We start from the raw sequence: 15238 nt of genomic DNA, 5'->3' as shown, positions 1-15238 counted from the left end.
AACTAACTTAGTTGGTCTTTAAGGTGCTACTGGAAGGAATTTCTTTAGCTTGGGACCAGTTTGTGAGATGGCCTTACCCCAAATATGCCTACTCAAATGCTTCGATCTACAGAACTGGCCTTGTTACAGGTGCCACATAATACTCATTCTTTAGTTGTAAGAAACTGATCTTTTATTGTGGCTACATTTACACTTTAGAAGTCATTGCCTATTGATATCATCCAGGCTGCTTCACTATTTTTTTATATCCCGCTTAAAACATTTTTGTTTGGTAAGCCTATCTAGACATGTAGATGTCTACCAGTTCCACATGGTGCGCCAGCTGTGACCCTACCTGCCTGCGCACTGTCGTGCCAGAGGTACATGCCCTGGTTATTTCCCACTTGGACTGCTGCAATGTGGGGGGTGGCACCTCTGAAGGTGACTCGGAAACTACAACTAATCCAGAATGCAGCAGCTAGAGTGGTGACTAGGAGTGGTCACCGGGACCATAGAACACTGGCCATAAGGATCTACATTGGCTCACAGTATGTTTCTGAGCACAATTCAGTGTTTAAAACCCTAAATGGTTTTGTCCCTGTATACCCAAAGGAGCATCTCCACCAGCATTGTTCATCCTGGACAGTGAGATCCAGCTCTGAGGGCCTTCTGGTGGTTTCCTCATTGTGAGAAATGAAGTTACACAGAACCAGTCTTCTCAAATAGTGGCAGCACCCACCCTGTGGAACGCCCTCCTGTCAGATGCCAGAGATAAACAATTATACAACCATAGACATCCGAAGGCAGCCCTGTATCGAGACACTTAATGTGTGATGCGTTGAGTTTCTGTTGGAAGCAGCCCAGTGGCAGGGTCAACCCAGTCAAAATGTGCAGGGTACCAAAAAAAAGTTTTATTTCTTTAAAGCCTATTTTAATCATATTTTGTAATGTTTTAAAATACCTGTAACTTTTTGTCAATAATTTTAGTATTTTATTTCACATTTACCTAGACTCCCCCACCCCAATCAAATGGTATGTAAATTTTCGCAAATATAATTTTCATGTAAACCAGTCATCTGCCCCTGCTAGTGCACCATTGGGGGCCTTAAAAGTACAGCAGGCTTCAGTTCTAGAGTGATAGAGCTGATGCCTGCAGAAAGCATACCTCTTGGTTTAAAAAGAACAGTAATGGTTAAAGAAATCCCAGTAGACAGTTCCACAGAAAAGGCCCTCCAGTAGGTGGGTTTTCCAGGCAACATCTATATAAAACCACTGAAGCCATCCAATTTCATGGCGGTATGCAAATGACAGTTCCACCACTCATTTACTGTTGTATCTCATGAAGGCAATGGAAGCTCCAAAATGCTGCTTGGGGAGTTTTGCATTATCTGACGCTTGATCCAGGTAAAAATGCAGCAGCAGTTACTTGGATCTGATGATCCTGCAGAAACTTTATGCAGAGGTGGGCTAGGAAGGCTGAAGTGGGAAAATAGTTTATATGCTAATTAGGGAGAGTATTTGGTTTATTATTTTTTAGTTTTAATATAAATGTTACACTATCTGCAGCAGCACAACTGAAAACCTTGCAGATGCCAACTACACCTACATACCCCAAAACCATTTTAGCGCTGCAACTGCTTGAGTTCCACCAATTATTCAGGAAAGTTTCTTCAGTAACACATTAAATAACTAAAATACAGTGATTATAAAGCTTTATTCTGAAACACTGCTTCAATCTTCATTCTCAAGAGCCACATAAGATCCCATGACATGAAAAAGAACCATTTGAGAACATCAAACTTTGAATATAGCAAACCTACTGTACATATAATTGTTATAAACATTTAACTGCAAGAAAGGTTTTCATCTATACTTGATTATTAATCTGATATTCCTTAATGGACGCTGGAACTTCATTCAGGTAGATTCCAGATAACCTTGTTTGATGCATTTACTTCTTATCACTGAAAAATTAAACACAATTAAAAAAAGATTAATGCAGATTATTAGAACATCTATTGTACTCTAGGTCAATAATTTAAGACCAGTAGAAACACATTTAAGCAACATACTTATTCCCAGACTGAACACTGTATTTAAGGTTTCAGGTCTTATTACTGTGAATCCTGGTGGCGCTCAACTGTTGTTTTCAATATAATTCAGTTGGAGCTTCATTCGTATCAGAGTCCACTTCAAACATTTCTATGGTTTTTATTGGTTGCTACTTTTGATTCTCAAGTGCTTTGCAAATCAACACGTGCAAATGTTTTCTTACCTGTTTTTGCAATAGGTACTGCAGAAAGGAATTGAGTCTTCCGCCTACAGGCTAGGCTCTCTGTCCCATCCCTATTCAGAAAGCAATGATGAAACTTTTAAATAACTTTTATAGTCAACAGAGAAATATTAATTATAAATCTGGAACATTTGTCTTAAGAGTCCTGTTTTATGACACATCTATACACTGAGCTCAGAGGTTAAATGGTAGTTACAAAGATAAAAGCTTGTTTGGCCTTAGCTAACAAACTGAAGCCCAACAAAGCAGGCTTCATCAACCTGGGGCCCTCCGGATGTTTTAGACCACAGAGCACAGGAAGCATGACACTGCTAGCTGGGGCAGATGGGAATTCTAGTCCCAAACAGTTGGAAACACGTTAGTGTAAGCCAACATCTGAAGGTAGCCCTGTATCGGAAGCTTTTAATGTGATGTTCTGTTGTGTTTTTGTTCAATCTGTTGCAAGCTGCCCAGTCGCTGGGGTAACAGTCAGATGGGTGGGGTACAAAAAACCCCATCCATTATTGCTATATATTATAGAGGATTTCTAATAACATAAAACAAGCCAGCCCAGTTCCAAGATTTTTACAGGCTCACATAATCCCTGTGCATCAAGTGTGACACCACAATCTGGCAAATGTGAAAAATACCAAACCATCTTCTCCAACTTTGAAGCTGCAGGTTGTTAGAAACGAAGCCAGCATGTTATTTGGTGGTTTTCATGGAGATGTCTACAGAGCAGGCATAAAAGACCTGTCACCCTCCAGATATTACTGGACTACAGTTCCCATCATTCCTAACCACTCTGTTGGGACTGGTGGAAGTCCAATATCCCCCATCTTGGCTGTAGTGTCTTAGGCACATCAGCAAAACAATTCTGCTGGACCTTCACCAAAAGCTGGTAGACTGCAGCTACTGCTTGGAAGATGCTCAGTCCAGTAACAGTAACCTACTGGCCACCCAACACTTGCCTTGGATAAGTCCATAAGGAACGTTTTAGACACTTAACTTTGCACCAAGGCACTTCCAGCAGTGGCACCAAACCAGCATGTCCCCCCCTGCCCATTTGAATACAACTTACCAATTCAAAACATTCCACCTGCTTAATGTATGTTAGGAATAAGGAACTGCTGCCTGGATTTCAGCTGCTATAACCTTTAAGTGAAAGACAGAGAAAGTAGCATCAGCGTCAACAGAATTTGATAGATTATCTACATATCAAGACTAGTTTGCTGGTGGTAGTCTCAGAAGCCGGATCCATATTGGCAGTTTTTCATCAAACTGTATCAGGTTCGGGATAGGCTCATCACTGGTTGAACCAATGCCAATACATTCTCAATATGAAAATTTAACTCACATACCTTTAGGATAAAGTAGCTTCAAGCCTGAAAAGAAAAAAAATACAGTATTAGGGAAATGTTTTTCCTTATATTTCTCCTTCTGCTAAGAACCCCAATTACTGCACGCCATGGTTTAAAACAAGTTTACAAGCCATGAAAACAGCAGCACAAATGCAACAGAACCATAGTTATTGGCATCAAGGGAAAGTTGCATGAATCCAATCTGCAAATCATGGCATGCAGGGAGACAATGTTACACCTGCACGTGCTGATTTTACAAAATAAATTATTTTCCAAAGTGGTATGGAGTTTGACACAAGGGACTGGAGCAACTCTCACATGAACCAAGGTTAAAACATTTGGGGCTTTTTAGTTTTGACACCTCATGAGTTACCCAACAAAGCTGAATGGTGGGAGATCTCAGGACAAATATGTATTTATTCAAATAATTAACATATTGAATTCACACCCAAAAAATGTAGTGCTTTCTGCCAACTTGTGATGGGTTTTAAAATGGAACAAATTCATGGAAGATACCATGCAGAAGACTGCTACTGCATCCACACCCTGCTTGTGGGATGCACATCTGGTTGGGCACTGAGAAAAGAATGCTGGACTAGGTAGACCTTTGGTCTAATCCAGCAGAACTCTTACTAGTAAAGGCACACTACAGTGACTTAAGTTACGGCAATGGAATTCTTCCTCTCCCTAGTTTCTCAGTCTCTCATCCTCTTACAAAAGCTGAGGAGAGAGCAGTTTTAAGTTCCTAAACAGTAACCTTACAGTTTATGACTTTAGTCTCCAAACAGCATTTTAACATACCTAAGAAAATCCACTCTTCTCCATAGAATACTTTTCTACGTATGTTGGTGTTTTCATAATCTGAAAATAAAATTTTATAAAGTTCAGAAGCAAGAAAAATAGTAATACACAATAAAAGAATAAAGTCAGGGAATACCAATACTGTGACTCATAATTGGCAAACAAGATTCATCACAAAACTATTAATTCCTTCTGCCTGAATTATGTATTTTAATGCATGAGTACAACTACTCTAACAGGGTTGTAGATTCAGGTAGGTAGCAGTGTTGGTCTGACGCAGACTAAATATATTTAAAAGAATGTCTAGTAGCACCTTAGAGACCAACTAAGTTTCTTCTTGGTATAAGCTTTCATGTGCATGCATACTTCTTCAGGTTGGTCTCTAAGGTGCTACTTAACTAACGGGTCCATGGCCACTTGGAGCCACTACCACATCCAAAGTCCTGCTGCCTTGTTGGTTAGGGCATTATTTTTGCAATGCTTGTTGTAGCAGCTCCAGGCAGAAACAGCTATCCCACAATTTGGGTCCCTTTCCAGTATATGGGCAGACCTGCATTGGCAGAGAAAGCCCAGCAGAGGGCAATCTCCACAAATTCCAAACTCCTACCAGCAGCATGCCTCCAGGGTTAGGACTGCTCCCTTAGAAGGCACCCATTTAAAACCATAATCATGCATGTTCAGAAAATGAACTATGCATCCAGGATACTATGACCTGAGCTATAGTGTTGTATATAGTTAAGAACAAAGTACAAGTCAGAAGGTTCCAGCTGAAGGTTTTCATTTGCAGGACAATGACAAGCATACACAGAAATAGAGGTGTTTTAAGGTAATGCCACTATTATTCAAAATAGGGATTCCAAGTACACAAATGTCTAACACCTACTTAAAGTTGGCTGCAAAGTACAGTAATTAATATCTGGAATACTTTCAAAATCTTAGCTAAAGTATGCAAGTATTTTGATGCAGAATACTGGATACATACCACAGAGCTCATTTTGTGTCTCCGCAATAGTAACACAAATCTTAGTTCCATAGCTCCTGGAACAGAGATAAAGAAAGACAGGGTTAAAATCAGATTACACAGCTATCCAGGTTTGCAGCATACAACAAAGAGCACCTCTTGTGGCAACATAATGACTGTTATGGCACAAGCTTCCATGGACTTCATCAGATGTAGGCAAGGGAGAGCTCAGTTGGTAAAGCATGAGTCTTAAATCTCAGCGTTGTGGGTTCAAGTCATGGATAAAGTTTCCTGCATCGCAGGGGGTCGAACTAGATGACCCTCGTGGTGCCTTCTGATTCTATGATTTAGTGAAATCTTAACCAACAGGTGAACAAAGTTATTAAGACAGTAGATTAGTGGGTCAAGATTTCATGAAATTACGGTAGTCTGATTATGTTAGAAATTTGGCGTATGTTAAATAGGCAACCAAGGCAATCCCAGCCCTATTTCAGTCACGTTCATTTCATTTGGGAGAAATCCTAGCAAGTACTTAAGGCCGCTGCTAAGAAGTACAGTCATATACTGCTCCTGAGAGCCGGATTTATTTACGATGGGCTCGCCTGTTCTCCTGACCTCCGCCCTCGTGCTTTTTATAAAGTATCAGCCGCGAGGTGGAGACGAGATCCCCAGAGAGGAGCGGCGAGAACCTCTCTTCCTCCCTCGTGGGAGAACGATTTTCGGCGGGAAAAAAGTGGGATAAAAAATATGCTCAATCCTTTTAGCCAAACAGTAAAACAGGGGTCTCCCCCCACTTTACCACGTCATTAAAAATATCCTCTTAATTCAAGCCTCCACGTGCGAGGGAGCCTGCCAATCCCAGCCTACAACACCCCACCTGCACGCGCAGCGCCTCCACGTAGCCTTCATTCGTTGCCCCCCAAAAGCTACCGAGGTAAGGGGTGCGCTAACGCCGAGGGAAGGCTCAAGAAAATAATTTTTTTAAGCGCCGTTTTTTCAGCGAGAGCGCGAGTGGCGAAGCGCACCCTGCCCACAAAATGGCGGCCCTTTCCGTTTAACGGCTACTCTCGCACCCAACGCTCACCTACTTCCTCGAGGTCCAGGCGAAAGAGCGAACCGACGCCCTCCCGGTACTTTATATAGGAATCCTCGGAGCAGAACGAGGCTAGCCACGCCCACCCGTCTCTCATTGGTTGCAGGAGAGAGAGACGAGCGGGGATGGGATGGCGCGCGGGGGGCGGGGAGGGGAAAGGCTTTCGAGTAGACTTTTTTCTTTTTTCATTCCTCTTGTGCAGAAGCAGAGAGGCGTGGCTTGTTTCAAGGCGAGGCTGTCAAGGGGTCTCCCTCCACGGCGCTTTGAACGATTCTCTGTTTCTTTATGATCCGATCCCACTTCCCTCCGCCTTCGTCCGTAGCCACCTCGTGGTGGAGGGGCTGTAGCACCAAATAAGACATAAAAAAAAGGAAGGAACCAGGCTTTTTCTAAACTGCCAGACCACACAAGGCAGGATTTGTCTATTTTTGCTTATTTTGAGGACTGAATGAATGAAGGTCCGAGAGAGGCGTTCCTCCTCTTGCTGCCTTCAGGTCCTCTGAAATCTCCAGGCTGACTCAGAGGAACTGCATACGGTTCAACAATACTACTCGGGAGCAAGTTTCCTGTCGCTTTTTGCAGTTACTTGGCAAATTAAACACAAATTAAACACTTAGGCGCACCAATACAAAGACATCCGTCCACTTTGCACGGGGAAGATCCAGACAAAAGGATTCTGCTTTCACAGTACCTGTGGAGGGGTTTATACGGCTCCGTCCTCTTGCCTCCCCCGTCCCCCGACCACTGTTGTCTCAGACCTGGGTGGAGAAGCCACGAATAACAGCCGCTCCGCTTCCACTAGTGACTACGCCGAAGAGACAAGGTCCTGCCTAGATGCGGGCTTCCTCATGATCGTGTGGAATCTGTACACGTTTCTGTTGGCGCTTCCATTAGTGATCTATACAGGATCGGACTTCATTTCAACCAAGAACATCCTTCCTCTTTCCCCTCCCTCTCCCTCTTCCCCCGACAGCATACTAGAGTTAATATGGATTTCAAGGCATGCTTTTAGAACTTGTATGCTTAGCTTTAAACTCCATAAAATTAACCTATTGCTAGGATGCTATTTTTTGAAGTCTGTGTCAATTAAAATATGTTCAGATACAAGTATTTTTCCCCTTGTTCTACAATTATTTTAAAAATTGCATTTAACTATTTACTATTTAAACAGCTTATACATCACTTTACTATAATCATCTCTGAAGTGGCATACAAGAAATACATCGCAGAAAAAGTTGACATTGATTACATCAGACTTCAGTTAAAAATACCTGCTGGAATAAAAAAAAAGTATTCAGTAGGTGCTGGGTGCTCAACAGGGAGGGGGTCCTGTCTGATGATCTCAACTGACAAGATGTAAGTGTGGTTGAATCAAATGGGAACAGTGACCACAGTGCTATCAAATTCAACATATATGTAAGTGGACAATTGCAAAGGAAATCCAGAACATGATAAATAACAAGATGAAAGTTGAAAAAAATCTTTTTTAATAATTCCAGTGGCACCTTTAAGATCAACTAAATATAAGCTTTCAAGGTATGAGCTTTCCTGTGTAATACACACTTTGTCAGATACTCTGAAGCAGAGGTTGCTTCAACCTTATAACTGTTGATGACTGTTATGGCAGTTGGTTCCACAGTGAAGGGCAAGGGATTTTAAAAGTGATAGATTTCCAAGATTAGCTTTAGAAATGGGAAATGAATCCAATATCTCTGTTTAGACCAGGTCTCTCCATAGTTTTTAGTTTGGTAATGAAATCCAGAACAGTCATATTTGACTTCAAAAGAGGAGACTTCATCAAAATAAGGGATTTAGTAAAAAGGAAGTTGAAAGGGAAAAAGTCAAGGATCAAATCTTTCCAGAATACTTAGGGTTTTATAGAAAACCACAATAACAGAAATTCAGCTGCAATGCATACTGCAAATTGGGAAAGGCACCACAAGAGGATGCCAGCATACCTATTGAGCAAAATCAGGGAAGCTATTGGAGGCAAGAAGGCTTGGTTCAGAAAATGGAAGACCTGCCCAAATGAGGAGAACAAAAAGGAAAACAAACTTTGGTAAAATAAATGCAGGCAATAAAGGATTTAAAAAACCTCAACTTGGAATATTGCTAGAGCCATTAAGACCCACATTTTTTTAAAAAATCAATACATTAAAAGCAGGAACTGGCTAGAAAGGTGATTGGACTTTGAGGCAGCAAAGGGCTCAGTATACTGAAGAGGAAAAGGAGATTGCAAAGAAGCTCAATGAATCCCATCAAAAACAACAAAATTAAAACAACAACATTCTACCAACCTAAGAGCAGGATTACTAGTAAAAGTAAAGGAAACAGTAACACAGTATATGCGGCATAGTACATACATAGGAACTGGTTGTCATGGTAAGTTGAGAAGAGGTTATGGCTCAGATGACAAGAAGAATAAAAGGAATGCAATACCGTTATAATCGTACACTATCTGAACTGATCAGCGTGAGCTTTTAATTGTGTATTGCATTCCTCTCTCTAAAAAATCTTCAAACACAAGAGGGCACTCTAGTATTTATGGGAAATATTTACAAGAGGCGCTAAACAGGAAGGGTTATTCTGCACTGGCAAATAGTTGGGTCAGGCCCATGAACAGGAGATGGCAGTCCACTTTTGCTTGATGGATCACCCTCTGGCACACAGGTGTTGGTGTCCAGGATGATTCAGAAATTTGAAGAAGCCAGGAGTGTGGCCTTCCTCCTCATCCACACAGCAAGCAAGTTCCCTGAAGTAACCCATGCCAGCCTCAAAGCACTGCTGCAAACTCCGACCCTCCTTGAACCATTTCCCAACACAGAGAAGACTCAGGGGATGATGAAGAAGGGTGGTGGTGTTGAGGTGGCACCAGACTGAGAGGAATTAGACTGTTATGGAGCATCCTTGACCTCCACCTCCTCACTGCTGCTGCCTGCTGCCCATCTGCTTACCTCTGCCTCAGCCCAATTAACCTCACTTCACAGAACAAGAGGTCAAGGTGTGCAGAGCTCGCTGTTCCGCCTTACCTTCATGGCTTGCTTAGTTGGAGCCTTCCAAAGATCAGTAATGAGCTTCTTATTTGGATGTGAGCCTCAATAGGTGCCCACCATAGGCGCCGACTCCATGGGGCCTGAGGGGGCCCGAGCCCCCTCAAAAATTCGTTTGGGGGGGCTCTGCCCCCCCAATAATCTCCGGCGCCCATCCAGCAGAGCGCCATCGCCACCCCTCCCCCAGCCCAAAATGCACAGGGTCGGGCTGCATGCCTCCTGCCCTCCCTCCCGAGCAAAAGCTCCACCCAATTTCCGCTCCGGAGCTGATTAATAGGCGCAGCACGCTCTCCCCTATTCGCTCACGAGGAGGCGGCGCCACTTTATTTGCATATTCATGAGCTTATTTATTATTCATGAGCTTTCCCGGGCCCCCCCCAATATTTTTTATAAGTCCGCGTCCCTGGTGCCCACTGACCTCTGGTGCTGGACCTGAACAGCACTGTATATGTGGATTCAGACCCACATAGTAATAATAATAATAATAATAATAATAATAATAATAATAATAATAAATTTATTATTTATACCCCGCCCATCTGGCTGAGTTTCCCCAGCCACTCTGGGTGGCTCCCAATCAAATGTTAAAAACAGTAAAAAACAGTACAGCATTAAATATTAAAAACTTCCCTGAACAGGGCTGCCTTCAAATGTCTTTTAAAGATAGGATAGCTGCTTATTTCCTTGACATCTGAAGGGAGGGTGTTCCACAGGGCAGGCGCCACTACCAAGAAGGCCCTCTGTCTGGTTCCCTGTAACCTCACTTCTCACAATGAGGGAACTGCCAGAAGGCCCTCGGCGCTGGATCTCAGTGTCCGGGCTGAACGATGGGGGTGGAGACGCTCCTCCAGGTATACAGGACCGAGGCCGTTTAGGACTTTAAAGGTGAGCACCAACACTTTGAATTATGCTCGGAAACGTACTGGGAGCCAATGCAGATCTCTCAGGACCGGTGTTATGTGGTCCCAGCGGCCAGTCCCAGTCACCAGTCTAGCTGCCGCATGCTGGATTAATTGCAGTTTCCGGATCACCTTCAAAGGTAGCCCCATCATCTCATGTCAATCATGCCCATGGAAGCATGCATAGCTGATATACCCAAGCTCAACTAAGGGGGACCTGTGGCCTTTAGATGCTGTTGGGCTACAACTCTGGTCATTCCTGACCACTGGCCATGCTGGCTGAGGCAGATGAGAATCTAACAACATCTGAAGGCTACAGGTTCGCTATCCCTGCCTAGATATATAACCGAGGCTTGTTTCACATAGAACAAAGAAATACAGAAGAAAACAATCTAAAAAGATATTACTAGGGAGGCATGTGTGTGTGTGTTTAGAGCGGGTTACTATGTTTGTGCCTAGTTTCATATCATAACTCAAAGTGCACTATTTTATATTCCCTGGAAGTTAATATAATAAATGTTGTGAATTACACCCACATAGCTAAAGCTATTAGTAAGATAAACAGAAAAAACTTCCATTACCAGATGATACCCAAAGTTTATCTTTCCTTCCTTCCTTCACACACTGGATATGTTAACCAAACTCTGACAGCCCCCGATTGCTATTAAAAACCCCCCAGCCATAAAAGGAATGAAATAATAATTGGAGCCTTGTCAAAGCCTCTTTGTGCAAAGGCTTCTGTGTAAACAACTTGAGACTGAGCAGCACAAAGCTACACTGTCAGTGATCATCATAGGTGCAAGAGCTATTACTGCAGTTATTACCAAGCAAACTGAAGCAGTGATTTAATGTTTATTGCCAGCACCATTAAAAGGTATGCAATGGAGAATTCTGAAATTTTGTATCTGAGGGGAAATGTTCAGTGTACAATGGCCCATCTGGGACAAGGTATGAAAAATAAAAATAAGTTACTACACATTGAGATAAAGCAGATGTGATCAGATTCCAGTTCAGCTCTGGTCTCTGTGTAATGCCATACAGAAATTGTGTGTCTTCCATGTGTATCCCACCATTTCTCCAGCCACAATAACCCTACAAGGTAAGAGATAAAATGGATCTAATCAAGCTTGTGGTGTTCTGAGTTGTGGTTCACAATTTAAAATAGTATGGTCCACAAACTAAAGTGTTGGACTTGGACCTGGGAGACTAGGGTTCAAATCCCCACTTGCCCTTAAGCTCCCTGGGTGACCTTGGCTAGTCACTTCCTCTTAGTCTAACCTTCTTCCCAGGGTTCTTGTTGGGATTAAATGTGGAGGAGAACCGTTTCCACCACCTTGAGCTGCAGGGAGAAGAAGGTGGAATACAGATGCAGCAAATAAATAAATAAATTGTGAGGTGCTACACAAATACAGAGCTGCCCAGAGTTGGACATTAGGAGGATCACCTTGCTGTCCTGAAGACATTGATCAACTTTTATGGATCCCAGAGAGCAAACTTTGCACATATTACAAGTACAGTACACCACTCTTCAGGACATACTTTCAGAATTCATTTAATGTATCTTCAGGTGAGTTGTTAAGAGAGTATTCCAAAAGAAGAGTATTGACTAGTATGAAAATGGAACAGGAAATCGTCAGATCATAATGTGCAGGATTTCAGAGCTCTCACTCTGAGGGAATGTGTTTAGAATCAGAGGAAATGTCTCTTAATTTCAAAGTACTCACCATGGCTTTACTAGTTTGGACAGCAATATACACTTATGACCGGTAGGGGGCAATTAAACACAAGGTATTTACCGTAGTTACTCCGTTTAAGCCAAATACAGTAGATTTCTGGAACCTGTTCTAATTCTTTTGCTATTCCTGTGTGAGAAAGAGGTTTAAAATTAATCTGAAGTTTCTGATTGAATTTGTCTCAACTGGCAAACCCATTCTAGGACACTCTAGTTAAAAGATGATGACTGAATATGTTGAAATAAGTTGTTTTCACTATATTCACTGACTCTTTTGAAACTGACAGTTTTCTCTGACGGATTCTATAATATTATTTTATTTATTAAAAAGTAAAGAAAAAATGTGATTGAAATAAAAACCTATCCTTAAACCATTTGGATAGGAAAGATAATAATAATAATAATAATAATAATAATAATAATAATAATAATAATTAATTTCTCACTAGAAAAGGTAGTGAAAGTTCTCACAGAATGGATACAGCTTAAAAAGACTTTGCACAAGCATGGTGTGATGGGGAGGGAAATGGGGTATCTCATTTTACAGATCCTACAAATCTTCCACTCTATGTCAATGTATATTTGTCTGTATACAAACACACTATAATGACAGCCCATCACTGTGATGCCTCTACTGGAAAGGCCTAGATGAGATTGACTGTGATGACTCGGCTCAGCGGAGGAGCACACGGCCAGCAAGGGAATCTTATTTTATTTATTTGATTATTTTTATCTAGCTCTTCAGCCCAAAAGGGCTTCCAGACCACTACAAACAAGACGATCCCTGGCCCATAGACTTACAATTCAAAAAGGCATGACATAAAGGGGAAATGGATAAGGAGAGAGTTCCAGGCTTAAGGGGCAGTGTGGCGACCACACAGGGCCCCCGGACGTTTCACAGTCTATTGACCCTGTGCCACCACTGCAGTTGCTTTCTTCGCTGCCACCACCCTGCTTCACACGGGGACACACAGAGTCCAGACAATTGTTAACATAAACAAATAATCAAGTTTATTTTTAAATGCAGGAACAAGCGTATGGTTTCAGTTTATTTTTCTCTTGACAGTTTTCTAATCTCCAAACTGAATTATTCCCAACCATCTATCTGACTCCCTAGCAATTCCTCTCACTCTCTCACAATACAACTCTACCAACCCACACCTAAGCCTCCCTTTTCCTTCTCCAACACCCAAGCCTCAACTCCCAAATGACAAACCTCAACTGACTTTCAAAACCTCCCACTCTATCTTTTACTCCCCCTTTGCATTCTCACTGGCCAATCACATCACACCCATTTTAACCCTTTCCTCGACCCATCCTAGGAAGCAAACGCCACAGTAAGGGAAAATGGGCAGAGTTGTTTAAGGCAGTAGGAAAACTCTTATGGATGTAGCCTTAGGAAACTCAGAGCAGCCCAATGAGCACAATAAGCTTCCATTTTTCTAAATCAAGAATCAAGCAAAGAAACATTATTAACAACAACAAAGTGGGACACAGATGGAAATATTGCAGTATGGACTTTTCCTGTTCAAGAGTTTAGCCAGTCATGACTTCCGTTAGTTACTGCATTCCATTTTCCTCTCATGATCAGTCGTCATTCTGTGACCGTTGAGCATGCTCAGACCCCACCGGACTCTTTCCGTTTTCCCCCTCCCTTTAGGGTTTGCAACTGTGCAAACCTTGGGGTTCCCCCAAATGTGCTTATATCTCTCATAGGGGATCGATGTCATTTTGGCTACATTTGGAGAACTGAGTTCTCTGCTAGGCTACCACTATTCTCCTCACAGAGCTACCATTTCCCCAGTAGTTTAACAATCAAGCCCTCTACCCAGGCAACACTGAGAATTGAAGTTCTGTGAGATGAAAGGGGGTCTCTTAACAACTCTCATCACCCTTAACAAATGTCCTTGTGATTCTTTGGGGAAAGTCATGAAAGTGGTATGATACTGCTTTAAACATACAGTGTGGATGGGGCCATAGTCTCTTCACCTCAGAGCTCCCCTTACCCTTTTATTTGGCCACTTAACCATTCCACTGTGAGTGGTGTGCATCACATCTGGTGATATTTATCTGGCTGCTTAGAGATTTTGTTCAGTGCCTATTAAAATTTGCGGCACTTCGTAATTTTTAATGTTATTGTTGGCCTGAAATATGGAGCTCTAGTAACTATGTGACTGAGCCTAGCAACCACCTTGTAAGAGTCAAACATAAGCAAGGCTTATGCCACCTACTAATTTTGAAATGATTATCCAGACTTTGAAAGTTATCAAAAGTTATGCAGTATTGAAATTGACCTCTTGTGTAGATTTTGTTTCTCTTTCATTTATAGCAGCGGCAGGTGGACTTCCAGCTTGTTGGAGCTACTCAGTTTTTGCAGAGAACCTCAAAGGCTGACAGATGCAGCCAAGTGTAAAATAGTAAACTGAGCTCCCAATCCTTTCAAACAAAAACCACTTCCTGGTTTCCTCCCTGGCTTTCTTTGTATCCATTCCTGATAAATATTGGCTCCAGGTTTTGGAAGGCAAAACACACTCCATGAGCTCCGCTTGATTTTGTGAGTTTGACTCCACATTGCAGCAAGTCCAGGGGGCTCGTGTCAGTGGGGTCCCCTGCTGGGCTTAGAGCCCTTTACACTAGCCCTGATCCTGACCTATTTTATGCGTGCCCCCCCCCCCCAACTGATAGTGCTTATTGGATTTGTTAGTGCTTCATCATAATGCAGTTTCAAAGCTGTGTCTCATTCATCTAGAACAAATGACATCAAATGGAAATTCAAAAGCAAACATACTTTAAAGCTAACTGATGCAAAATCATGTTTGTAAGCAGCTCAGGTGGGAGGTCAAAAACAGTTACTGATTTCCCCTAAGCCTGTAGCTCACTGTGGATCCCAAGCTCAGACCAGCACTCCCTTCAGCTCAGCACCCAGGGCAAGCAGTGCCGGATTTATGTATAGGCAAAGTAGGCTGAAGCCTAGGGCCTCTAGGGGGCCTTGCCAGCCTGCCCTCTCCCCAGTGCCGCAGTGTCCCCTCTTCCAAAATTGGAAACCCAAGACTTCATGCAAGGGCAGGGCAACTCAGGCCCAGCAACTAT

At 42.5% G+C, this 15238-nt stretch overlaps 1 long non-coding RNA gene across 2 annotated transcripts; it reads right to left on the bottom strand.

The window, feature by feature from the left end:
- Window positions 1-1674: 1674 nt before the first annotated feature.
- Window positions 1675-6546, bottom strand: LOC309529225. 2 transcript variants are annotated; one of them, XR_014218137.1, is made up of 7 exons: window positions 6459-6546; window positions 5396-5451; window positions 4414-4473; window positions 3613-3636; window positions 3333-3406; window positions 2255-2325; window positions 1675-1943 (listed from the first exon to the last, which is right to left on the bottom strand). It is a non-coding gene; the product is annotated as an uncharacterized lncRNA (long non-coding RNA). The 2 variants fall into 2 exon arrangements; XR_014218138.1 differs by having other exon boundaries at window positions 6463-6484.
- Between the last annotated feature and the right edge of the window lie 8692 nt (window positions 6547-15238).

This window comes from Podarcis vaucheri (genome assembly GCF_965113315.1).
Source record: "Podarcis vaucheri genome assembly, chromosome: 3".
In the NCBI taxonomy this organism is placed as follows: domain Eukaryota; kingdom Metazoa; phylum Chordata; class Lepidosauria; order Squamata; family Lacertidae; genus Podarcis; species Podarcis vaucheri.
The sequence above is the reverse complement of the archived record's forward strand: the minus strand, read 5'-3'. Positions and strand labels throughout refer to the sequence as shown.